The following is a 13,496-nucleotide window of genomic DNA, read 5'->3' as shown; positions in this document are numbered from 1 at the left end:
TTTGTTGGTTGCAATGCTAAACTTAATATCGAAGTTCTGTTAAAATTGGAAGCCTTAAGGGATTAAATACGTTTGAACTAATGTAAACATTAGTATTTACATTAGTCCAAACAGCATAATAAATTACTCGAAATGCAAAAAGTTAAAAAACTAATGTATAATTTTGCTTGACTTCGCCAAATTAATTTCACCACGCTGATAACGCAGTTGTGTTTTATATGACTTTTCCTATTATTATAATAGAGTAGTGGGCAAAATAACTTTAAATCAAATGTATTAAACCGAGATGTAGCGGAAATGAACATCAATTTTATTTCTTTTTCGCATAAAATACCAAAATTGACTGATCATCGAAATGAAATCCCTTTAACCTACATTCCAACAAATATATCCATTGTTTATTGCGAACCAAAATTACGCGAACGTATTACCAATGCATTCGATGACCACCCCCACATCCTTTTATTAGACTCATCTAACTCATCACTTAGTAATTTCAGAACGTGACTGGAACAACATGTTTCAACGTTGTAAACGAAAATGAATCATTCATTTCAAACTAAAGCATCGCGCCGAGAGCACCTGTCAAGATCGCCAAAGCAGTTTTTGGGCTGTTGGCCTACAATTATGATTCCTCTGTCCAGAGATATTCAACATGACCGAATTTCTGCTCCAGTTGTCGTCAGAACAAGTAAAGGGACTCATTTTTCTGATCGTCTGACAGGCCACAACCATTCGATATTGATTTCCCAAGAGTCAACGGTTTATGTTCTACGATTGGAAATCTTTCATCACTGAAAAGAGAATGAGATATTTTAATGTTGGATCGTTTGGGATTGTGACTCTTGTTTCTAAAAACACATATCGTCTGGTTCCAGTTTTTCTATAAAAAGTTTTATTAAAATTGAGAGAAAAACTAAAGCTATGTCAATAAATGCTCAGTTAGGACTGAAATATCGATAATAGATTCATTTCTGTTTTTATTTTTCATAATCTAAATTGCATTTCAACTTTCATTTAAATACTTAAATTTTAATAATTCTTTTTTCTCTCTTTCCTTTCTATTTTCAGTTGTTCTCTCTCTCTCTCTCTATATATATATATATATATATATATATATATACATGATATTTCAAACAAATTTAAATAATCGAGTATGATATAATGCAATTGGGAATTTAAACTAAAAAGCATACAACACTGCAATTCGAAGGTTTGAGTGTTTTGAATTGACGTCTTTTCTCAAGGCTATCCGCGTCTCGTGTCCTCGAACGATTCTTTTTTTTTTCTTTTATCGCTCTCTCGTTGAAATAGAACAAACAGTCTTCCACAAAGTACCGAAATGTAATTCCTGAAAGAACATTGACGTACGGCATAGTTTTACCTTTCATTTAAATCAAACTGTTTACATTCTTCAGGGTTAACCTAACCTGCTAATTCGAAGAATTATATTTATTATTTTTATAAAAGCGCAATTACAACATTATTTACTCGTTTGCTGTTATTTGTATTTTAATTATTTGAGATCGAAAAATAATTATTTTGGTTTAAGGGACGATTATTTAAGATTAAATATAATTTTTAAGCAAACTATTTTCCCCTCTAAAATGTGCCTTATTTCGATTAAAAAAAATATATAAACAAATAAGAAGCAGTTATATTTAAGTTAATGACCTCGAATAAAATTTATGATAAAGCCATATCACTCTAACTCTTCGTGAGGCAGAATTTTTATACACATATATTTTATTTGAAAAATCATAGTAGTTGTCACAAACGTTGTAAATGGATCATCTTCTGATTGTTACCACTTTTAAAATATTTTGAAAATCGCGAAAATCTTATAAATCAAGGATTACTACAGGTGACTAAAAATAAAAGCAGAGATGAAAATTTGATTCATTTTTTTTTTAAATTCATTTTTTTAATTCTACCACCATAACATACATTTTCAATTATTCATAGTTAAAGCGGAAACCTTTAATAAATTGAAATAAATATTCTAAAATTCATATTAACAAAATATCCTTACATAAAGCTGTAGTAATTGTAATGAGGTGTCCCGGGTTGGAATCACAGCGATGGCTGGTCGATTCGAATTCCGCACCCGGCTCGCACTGACCACAGTGCTGACATGAAACAATAACCTCGATGGTAGACGGATGATGGGTTAGAGTCCCCTTGCCGTCAACCTATTAGTGGGAGCTTTTCGTGGTTTTCCTCTCCTTGTAGAGGAAACGCGGGATAGTTTCATCAAAAAATCCTCTGCGAAGGTAAATTTCTGCCAATATTTGATCTAGGAGTCCTTTTGGACTGAGTTCAAAATAAAAAGGACACAGAGTTGAAAATTAGCAGTCGTAAACTCAAAATTGGGTCGGCTGTTTATGGAATTGAATATTTTAAAAGCGAAATGTTCTGCGTTTTGTGGAAAATATGGACGCTGAAGAAAAGAGAAAGCCATGATGTAGAGAAGTAATTACGGGGGTTGGCACGCGGTCTTTAGAAAAAAAAAATATATATAGGCGGATAATTTAAGCAATGAAAAAGAGTAAAACCTTTCACTTTACTTTTTTGGAATTCTAAAAATGACATGGTTTTTTAGGTTTTACAACCACTTGTTAGGATTACAAACCGTGGTACAATTTCTGAACCAATCTTTTAAAAATGGAAATAATTGAAATCCCTATTTTTTTTTTTATTTTATAAAAACGAATGAAAACGGGAAGTATATGAAAATATTTTACAGTGCATTCATACGATAAGAAAAAAAAAACTTATGGAATATTTTTTTTATCGCTTTAACGCATTGCAAGCGAGTCACGTAAAAATACATTTTTTTTTACATTTCTGCTAAAAGCAAAACTGCTTCACTTTCGCTCTGTTTTTCAGGAAAATTCTACATCTATGATTGCCACAAACGTAAATGATTCAGTATGTATATAATCAGGACTACAATCGTTCGTCGTAAATTGTTTTTAAATTTCAGTTATAGCTATTGCGAGAAGTTTGTTCCAAGTTTTATGAAATCTTACCTACCACCTTTTTTTTAAAATTTTTAATCCATGCCAGCTGTAAATACATTTATTTGGAAAAATTGCCCGCATACAATGTGTTAAGATGAACCTAAAAATTACCTTTAATGCTAAATCATAATTTCAAAGCTTTTGATTATGAATCAGGTGTAATTTTTGAATGTAAACATTTAAATTATAAAACAAACAGCGATGTTTGAGTCAACGAAAAAAATATATTAATCTTTTGCCCTCTGATAACTTTAAAGTGCTATTTCGATTAATGTAAGCGCTAATTTATTTAAATTACATGGTGCAATATTACGATTTAACAACTTATAAATGGGCCGGGATAACCTGGTAGGTAGTGCTCTGGGCCCATGTCCGAGAGTTCGTGGGTTCGAACCCCACCGACCGAAGACTCCTCGTGTAGTAAATGGTGACTGAAGCACGTTAAATCTGTCGAGTCACAAAGTCCTCCATGTTCCCATAACAAATCATACTATGGGGGTACTGGATTGGAGATCGATCGTTCTCTGATTCAGGTCAAAATTACGATCTGTGGTTGAATGAATGGATGTATGAATGGTTCCGCCCTATAAACGGGTGTGACGTATGGGTCGTGACGTATGGGCAGAAGTCGAATTCTTGGCCATAGGTGGCGCCACTGGAAAACAAGAACAATCGCACCCCTCTGCCTAAACAGGCATACGAAAGCAAGTAGCAACAACTAATAATCATAAAACAATGTGGTTACGAAATATTAAGATGCAAGAACTTTAAATTTCAAACTGGTGACTTTTGTTGTCTCACCAACTTTTTTTTATTAATTATTTTGAACTTTAATATGAAAAATTTGTGTACTAAAAAGGATAGAAAAATATTTATATCTTACAGTAAAATTATATTAGAAAAATAACCACTTAAAGAAATATTTATGCTGGAACTTGTCTGTTTTTTTTTATTAGTACTAGTGAAAAAATAAAATTATAGGACAACGTTCCAGACTTCGTCTAAAGAATTATAACTTTTGTGTACTAGTGCTATAAATTTCTGATTGAGTGATTTTGAATTTTATTTCTACAAATAAATAAATAAAATCTCCAGACATAAACTTGGAAACATTTTCATCAGAAAGGATTTTAATGAAGGAAACTTATTATTCATACTGAAACAGAAACTAGTTTTTTTCTTTTTTAATTTTTTCGAAAAACTAGAATAAGAGCATAACTCTCAAAATGAGACATAAAAGTGTTAATAACTATTGTATCAAATACGTATATTATGTGTATAGAATCTGTAACAAATCATATTTTGTTGACTGAAATAGTATAGCCCTCAAGAAATATCTCCAGTGAGAGCATTTCAATATTTTAAGAAAGTTCTCTTTATTTCATTCCATACAATTTAAAAATAAAACAGATCGTAAAAAATTCAATAAATATCAACAAAAGTAAATTATACGAAATAGTTGTGGGAAAATAAAATTACATGACGACATTACAAACTTCGTCTAAGGAATTATAACTTTTGTATACCAGTGGTATAGATTTCTGATTGAGTGATTTGAATTTTAGTTCTACAAATGAATTGACAATTATATTTTGAAGAATTGGAATAGAGACGTGTGTTGGCTGGAATGTAATTGAAAAATATCTCCAGTATTTCGATACTTTACAGAAGTTTACTTTATTTCGTTTTATACAATTTAGAAATAAAAAGAGAAATGAAAATTTAAAAACCCTCTAACGAAAATAACGAATTTTTATGAAATAGTGAATTTACAAAGCTTATTCATGCTGAAACTCGTTTTTTATTTTTAAAGAAAACATTTTCTTGACTTATACACAAAAGTGCTAATAACTGTTATGTCAAACATATAAGTATAAATTGAAAACTGTGTTCTGAACAGCTGTAACAGATACGTTTCTTTGCCGAAATGTTAATGAGAAATATCTCCAGCAAGTAAAGAAACATATATATATTTTAATATGTTAAGAAAACTAACTTTATTTAAAGCAATTAAAATATAATAACTCCAAGAAACTGAGGTTGAAAGATATTACTTGATTAAAAACTTCGTTCGTTTAAATAAAATAAAAAAATTAAAAGTAAAAAAAATTCTTTTTATATATATATATACACCGAAGAGCCATTACATTATGACCACCCTGCTAATAACATGTAGGACCACCTTTAGCCCTCAAAACAGCTAGCACCCGCCGTGGCATTGATTCCACAAGGTGCTGGTAGGTAGTCTGGGGTATCTGGTACCAAGCGCTCACCAACTGGTCCTGCAATTCCCTCACATTGCGAGGGGGTAGCGTGGCAGCACGAATTTGGTTTTCCAAGTAGGACCACAAATGCTCTATTTGATTAAGGTCAGGTGAATGACTTGAAAGTCACTGGAATGTTCCTCGACGATTCGACCCTTATGACATGGTGCATTATCCTGTTGGTAAACACCATCCCCCGCAGGAAAAACTGTTGCCATGAATGGATGAACCTGGTCTGCAACTATGTTCAAGTAACTTATAGACGTCAGGGATTGTTCTATGAGGATTATGGGTCCTAATGTGCCCCATGAAAACATTGTTCCTGGTCGAGAAACCATGAAAACCTGGGCGAGCCCATTGTTTTAGATGGAGGGTGGTCATAATGTAATGGCTCTTCGGTGTATATATATATTGTGAGAGAGAGAGATTAGTAGTAGTAGTAGTCATTTTACGTCGCACTACAGCTGCGCGATGGGCTATTGGCGACGGTCTGGGAAACACCCCTGAGGATGATCCGAAGACATGCCATCATAATTTTTATCCTCTGCAGAGGGGATGGCACCCCAGCTTCGGTAGCCCGACGACCTGCACGCGAAGTCGAGCACTTTACGGTAGAACAGTTTAACGAGGACCCATACCGCACACTCTCGGTCCCTACGCAGACTGATCCAAGTGGGTCATCCACCAGCACACTGACCGCAGCCAGTGATGCTTGACTTCGGTGATCTGCTGGGAACCGTGTCTTAACGATCAGTCCACTGCGGGACGAGAGAGAGAGAGAGAGAGAAAGAGAGAGAGAAAGAGAGAGGAAATAACAATCGATATCTTTCAAGTTCTCAAAAACAGACGCCCATTCTCAAGACTTACCAGACATGAATGAGAATAAAAAAAAGAGATTTGAAACTTAAAAGGGAAAGTTAGCAACGAAAAATGAAAAAATAAAGATGAGAAACAAAACTAGAGAAACCACAGTAACCGAGAGAGTATTGATACTGGAAGTATTGTTGAATGGCGGCTTTGATAACGAAAATGCAGGAGTTAAGCTATTTAGAATGCAAATTAAATCGTAAGTTTCAAATGCTACTTTGTAACATACTTCAAGAAGCTTGTTACTTCCAGACCAAGTGCAATATATTTGCATGACCGAAGTATTGTTACACAAAATACTGGATTTTACTTAATAATTAGTCTGAGTTCAGCTCAAACAAATGTAGAGCGTATGTGCAAAATTTGCTCGAAAATTTTTGTGCGCCACGCATTCCTTTTAGACAGCTGGGATATGACTGATAGCGTTGGTTTTGCACGCTTTATACGTACCCATTTTCAACAAACTGGAATGATTTCCATTTTGTGAAACAATGACTTGTCCAAAAAAAAATCGTAAAGATGGGGTATTTGTTCTGGGCCTCGATCTCCTAATGCTCTCTAATGGGCAGCTAGAAAGTTATATTCGATTTGTTTTTTAAAAAGTACAAGAAAAAAAACAACATCTATTTTCAACAAGAATGAACTATGTGTTTACATTTAAAGAATTTCAAACTTTTCTATTATATCAACGAAGGTGAAACAGAAAAAAAAATCACATTTATTTTAAAAATACCTGGGATCCAAAGTTTATTCATGTTTCTAGAGAAGATTCAAATACGAAGAACCCCTTCCTCAAGAAGAAAATAATTAAAGTTTTGTGACGAATCTCATACGTAGTGAACAGTTGCGCCTTTTAACTATCAATTTAATTTTAAAACGTGATCAAAGAATTTATCGCTTAGTTCCATCAATTGTTCCCTCATGAATAGTTTTTTTAATTCTATATTAGTAAGACTACCCCCTTTAATTTATCCAAAAATAATTTTAAAAAAAGTGCCACCCATTGTAAATTAAAAATCCTTTCTTTATCATTATAAATGGATTAAATAAATCATTTTATTTCTGGCCTTCGTATTTGGGTTTCGTAATTGGGGCTGTAATTTACTCATAAGAGATAAAAATGGGATTTAAATTATTTTACTTCTAGGTTGCTTGGGGTAAGAATAAAACATCTGTAACTACCATGGCTTATGAATGCTTATAACATGCATAAAAGAGTGTTTCTTATCCGGTAAACAGTTAATGATAATGAATTGTTTATCTTTCAAAACAGTAAAAGATTTATAATTTAAAGTAAAATTTTACTATTTTTTCTTCTCTTTTACGAGTAAGTTACAACCTTTAAATAAATAATCCCAAGAAACTAAAGCGGTAAGATATTATCTGATTAAAAAATTTCATGCGCTTCAAAAATATGTAAATGGGAAATAACAGTCGACATGTTTCAAGAGCTGATAAGCATTCGCCAATTTTCAAGACTTGCCGGACATAAATGAGAAGAAACAAAAGTGATTTGAAAAATAAAACGAAAAGTTGCCGACGAAAAATTTAAAAAAAATCACCTTTTTTTCCTCATTCACGTCATGAAAATGGGGGCCTGTTTCTGAGAGCTCGAAACATGCTTCCTATTTACATATTTTTTTAAGCGAATGAAGTTTTTTAACCAGACAAAAAGTCACAACCCTGCCGATTGCCGCGATGGCTCAGGGGATAGAGCGTTCGCGTTCCAATAAGGCGAACCGGGTTCGAATTCCAGTCGATACGAATTCCGCATCCGGCTTGCACAGACCACAGTGCTGACGTGAAATATCATCAGTGGTAGACGGATCATGGATTAGAGTCCCCTTGCCGTCAAGCTAACCGTGGGAGGTTCTCGTGGTCTTCCTCTCCATGTAACGCAAATGTGGGTTAGTTCCATCAGAATCCTCCACGAAGGCAAAATTTCTCCCAATACTTGATCCAGGAGTTCCCTTGTCTTCTGGATTGGGTTCAAAATGACAAGGCTACGGAGTTGAACATTAGCAGTCGTAAACCCATAAAATGGGTCAGCTGTTCAACGACGGTTATAAAATAAAATAAAACCCTCCTGATTGAATTCTAAAATAAGAAATCTAAATGCATATTTGTATTACGAAATTTTGCATAATCATTTATTATTGTATCCATGAAAAATGACATTTAACAGCTTTTTTCTTTTCTTCTAACAATTGATACATTTAGTGCTAAAATTAGTTTGATATTACATCAGAAACTTAAATTTCTCTCTTTTTTTTGTTTTTTTTTGTTTCTAGAGAAATTGTAAAAAAGAAATATTTTGTAACGAACTAGTTCTGATTTTCACAATACAAAGCATTATACTTAGAGACATTTCAAAATCATTTTTCAGTGCGTCAGGTGATGCCATTGACCTCTTAGAATTCGTTATTTTTACATGTAATATTACCTTCTCCAAGGCCGGTCATTTCTGAGTTGCCGATTTACAATTTTGTACTTCTGTTCCACCGAATTTTCCCAGGATAAGGGGCAAAAAGCAAATTAATCTTCGATGATTCTCAGCCTCCCCTCCTCTGAACTTGAACTCAAATCACCTCACAAATCGAAAAGTTTACTTTCACTTTACGCCAGGCACTTTTCTTCTTTTTGACAACGAACCTTCTAACCCCCCCTTTTTTGTCCCCCTCTCTGATAAAGAAAAAAATATTTTTTTTCTTTGAGTGTTCTCCCTGAGTACCCCAAACCAACCTGCTATTTCTGTACCTATAATTTCTCAGCTGAAGATTTTAGGATAGCCTGCAAATCGGAAGGGGGACTCATAAATACAAACAAGTCTTGGGCATTGTCATGACCAGTAGGTGCTTTTATTCCTTTTTTTGAATTTATTGATTCCTTCTTTTTTTTTCGTTCCATCCGTCGCGTCCGTCACCGATGCTACCTGTTCGTATTTATCGCATGCGTTCTACACCTGGAGGCACGAAGAAAAAGAAGATGCTTTTTCGAATGTTGTCGGATTTGTTGAGAAGAGGTCAATGTTCGGATTCTGATCCGGAGTTCGATCACCCCACGGATACAATTCGCTTTCATCGCCTCTTGCATTATCTAGTCTACTGACCATCGAAACATAGTTAAATTAGAATGAAATGAATTAGAAAGCAAATTTATCATTAGTGCTTTTAATTGTTTTCATTAAAACGTTCGATCGCGTATGGCGTGCTTTAATGATGCGGAATGTAGAGTCGGGGGTCAATGACCCCGAGTTTTTTCTTCTTTTTTTTCTAACAGCGTTTAAAATTTATTTTTTTAATTCAATTAAATTTCTATTTGTCTGAGTCTTTACCTTAAAAATAGAATGGTCAATGGAAAAAACGGAAATATTTAAAAAGAATAAATCTAATTATCTTAAAGTATCATTATTGATTTGTGGTATTTATTTTGGGGTACATCTTGTGCTTAATTGTTTGTATTAAGCTCCTTCTTTAAATATATAGTGCTTAAATTCATTTAAAAGTAGAATAATTAACAGGGGTCATTGGTCGGAGAATTTATATCTTGCTTTTAAAAATCAAGCTTCAAATTTTTAAATTAATTAAATTCCTAAAAGCAATTATGGAAATAAATTTTAAGCATAAAAATAATTCTTGAAATTTTGCTGGATATTTATCGTTATTTTTAAATATTATTATTATTAATTCTTCGACTTTTCGATTAAAGTGCTTTTTTTTAATTTTTTTTTTTATACCTCATTATGATTAATCTTGAATTCTTTCAAGGTCGATATCAATGACCCAATAGTTTGAAATGTGCTTCTAAATTATCGTTTGCTGTTTTCGTTTTAATCAAATTTCTAATTTTATAGAATGCTCCCAAAAAAGGAAGGAATTTTTGTTTTTAAAATGAAAAGGCTACTGGCTAAATTAATTTTAAGTCCAAACTATAATTATGATGAATTCAGTGCCTGCCATTGGAAAAAAAAAATAATTATGATGAATTCATTACGAAGTTTATGTTTATAATAAGCATGTTTATTTTTTTAAAATTTAAATAATCGATTTCATTAATTTACCCACAGAACATTTTCTGATACAAAGGTCAATGACTTGAGAATTTACACAGTGGTTCTTGAACGTGTTTACTTTCCATTCAGTGATTCTTTTTTTTTTAGTCCGCTGCCAAAAATAAAGTTGTATAATCGTTCTTAAAAGTAAAAAATAATACTGTATATTTTGAGACGCATAAATTGTTCTGATACATTCATGGTAATTAATCGAGGTTTTTATTTAATTGTTATTAAATCTATCATGTGCATATAGCATGTTTTAATTCATTTTATCAAAATAAAGGTCAATGACCCTAGAATTAATTTTGATTTAATTTAATGTGTTTCCTTTCACTAAATTCTTATTTTTATAAATTGCCACGTTAAAAAAAAAGTAAAAAGACTATATTTTCGAAACACAAAGAATGTATGTAAAAATTTGAAATCTAAATTTAAATGATTGATTTCGAATTGCAATACCATTAATACCGTTGATGCATAAATATACAAAATTTAACAAATAGTTTAAATACAATATCCTAATAAATTTTATCGAATTCGCGCGTAAAATATTTACTAAAATAGAGGTCAATGACCCCAAAAATTAAAAATTTTGTCTCGTGTACTGTTTTTTCTTCAATTAAATTCTTATTTTATTGTGCTTTTTTAAGATAGGGGTCAATGACCTCAAAATAAAAAAATTTTGTCTAATTTATTGATTTTCTTTAATTAAATTCAAATTTTATAATATTTATTAAAATAGGGTTCAATGACCCCAAAATTTAAATTTCTTTTTCTCTAACTTATTTTTTTTTTCTTCAATTAAATTTTTATTTTTTAATATTTATTGAAATAGGGGTCAATGATCTCAAAATTTAAAAAATTTATTTACTTTACTGTTTTCTCTTCAGTGAAACTTATTTTTCATAATATTTATTTAAATAGGGCTCAATGATTCGCAAAATTTGAAAATTTTGTCTTATTTACTGTTTTTTTCTTCAATTAAATTCTTATTTTAAAATCATAGCTCTGGTTTTCCAACTCTTCTGGTTTTCCCAGAAGATTTTATTTTCATATTTAAAATAGTAGCGAAACTCATATTATTTCATTAAACTTTTTGAATTATAATAGTACGTTATAAATGAGTTTGACCACCGCCAAATGTAAATGATACCAACAAATATATAAAAACATAATAGTCTTTTCTAGCGAATTTTTCTAGCGAATCTAGCGAATTTCAACCTGATCAAAATGTAAATATATTTTTGAACAAGATTACTTTTCAGTAATTGTCTTACTACCACTTGAAAATCCATTCTTGAAAACAGTGAATGTTAGTAGGTATGAATAATGCTTGCTAAAATAGAGATCAATGACCCCAAAATGTAAACTTTTTGTCTAATTTACAGTTTTTTCTTCAATTTAATTCTTATTTTTATAAATTGATACCTGAAAAAGATTGGAGGTTTAATATTTCGTTCAAATGTTGAAAGATTAATTATTAGGTAGTTTAAAAGCACAAATTGTAATGATTGATTAGGAATATCGGAATCGTTATAGTATCGTTGTTACATATCCTTCATATTTGCATTAAACTAATACATTGAATCTATGTTTTATTTAATTTTCTTGTGGAATTGTTACCAAAATAGAGGTCAATGACCCCAAAATTTGAAAATTTCGTTACATTTACTGACTTTTTCCAAATTAATTCTTATTTTTGTAAAATGATACCTAAAAAAAAGATGAGGAGTTAATATTTCTATCTAATACAGAAAGATGAAATACTTTATAGTCTTAAAGCAAAAATTGTAATGATTGGATGAGAAGATCGTTATCGTTGTTTCATCGTTGTTATAAATACTTGATATTTGCATAAAACAAATAGTTTGTATATAATATGTTTTACTTAATTTTCTTGTAGAATATTCGCCATGTAGAGGTCAATGACCCCAAAATTTGAAAATTTAGTCTACTGTTTTTCTCCAATTTAATTCTGAGAAAATTATCCAATTTAATTATCTTTGTAAAATGATTATTAAAAATATATAGAGATTTAATATTTCTTTCCAATACGCAGAAAGATTATTTACTTTTAAAGCATAAATTGTAATAAATGAATTTGAATATCGTTATAATAAGTTTTTTTTTTTTTTTAAATTCCTTGTAGACTATTTATCAACTAGTAAAAAAAATTGAGGTTAATGACACCACAATTTAAAAATTTTGCTAATTGACTGTTTTGTCTTTAATTAAATTTGTATTGTTACAGATCGCCACCTAGAAAAAGATTAATGCTAAATATTCTATTCTAAAACAGGAAGAAATGCTTTGTAGTTAAAAAATATAAATTCTAATGATTGATATCAGATATTGTTATCGTTATTGTGTCGTTGTTACGCAGACTTGTATTTGCATAAAACAAATAATTTTTTTATAATATGTTTCATTTAATTCTCACGTAGAATAGTTATCAAAATAGAGGTCAGTGACCCCAAAATTTAAAATTTGCGTCCAATTTACTGTTTTTTTTCTTCTTCTTTTTTTTCCTTTCTCGAATTAAATTTTTATTTTTACTAATACCTAGAAAAGCTGATACTGAATACTTCGTTCTGAGACAGAATGAATGTTATGTAGTTTCAAAGTGCAAATTGTAATGATAGGGTTTGAATATCGTTATAACATAAACATGTCATATAAATATCATGTCGTTAATGCTATTGTATCGTTTTTACACATTTTTTTCTTTCGCCTCTAGCAAATAGTTTGTATATACTATGTTAAATTTTATTCACAGGTAAAATATTTACCCAAATAGAAATAAATGACTCAATAATTTAATATATTTGTCGAATTCATTTTTTTAATAAAATTACTATTATTATTTTTTTTTTTTTACAAATTGCCACCTATAAAAAGGTAGAGAGTAAATAATTTTGTTCTAAAATATAATCAATACTGTGCGGTTTTAAAATATTAATTGTAAGAATTAATTTCGAATACTGTCGATGTATGTTTAGTTTTTTTTTTNTTTTTTTTTTTTTTTGACACAAAACAAATAGTTTGTATATGATCTGCTATACTATATGATTCACTCCGAAGAATCTGTATCGAAGTCGTCCACATAAAAAAAGTTAGAGAATGACAACGTTCTAAAACAGATGGAGTACTGTGTAGCTTTAAATTATAAATTGTAAATGATGGTTTTCAAATATCGTTGCGTCCGATTTGAATATTTATAATTGTTTTATTTGTTTATTTGTTTTTCGCATAAAGCAAATGACTCAATATGCTTGAATGCGTTAACAA

This window comes from Parasteatoda tepidariorum, chromosome 2 (assembly GCF_043381705.1).
Source record: "Parasteatoda tepidariorum isolate YZ-2023 chromosome 2, CAS_Ptep_4.0, whole genome shotgun sequence".
In the NCBI taxonomy this organism is placed as follows: Eukaryota; Metazoa; Arthropoda; class Arachnida; order Araneae; family Theridiidae; genus Parasteatoda; species Parasteatoda tepidariorum.
This window is presented reverse-complemented; position numbering follows the sequence as displayed.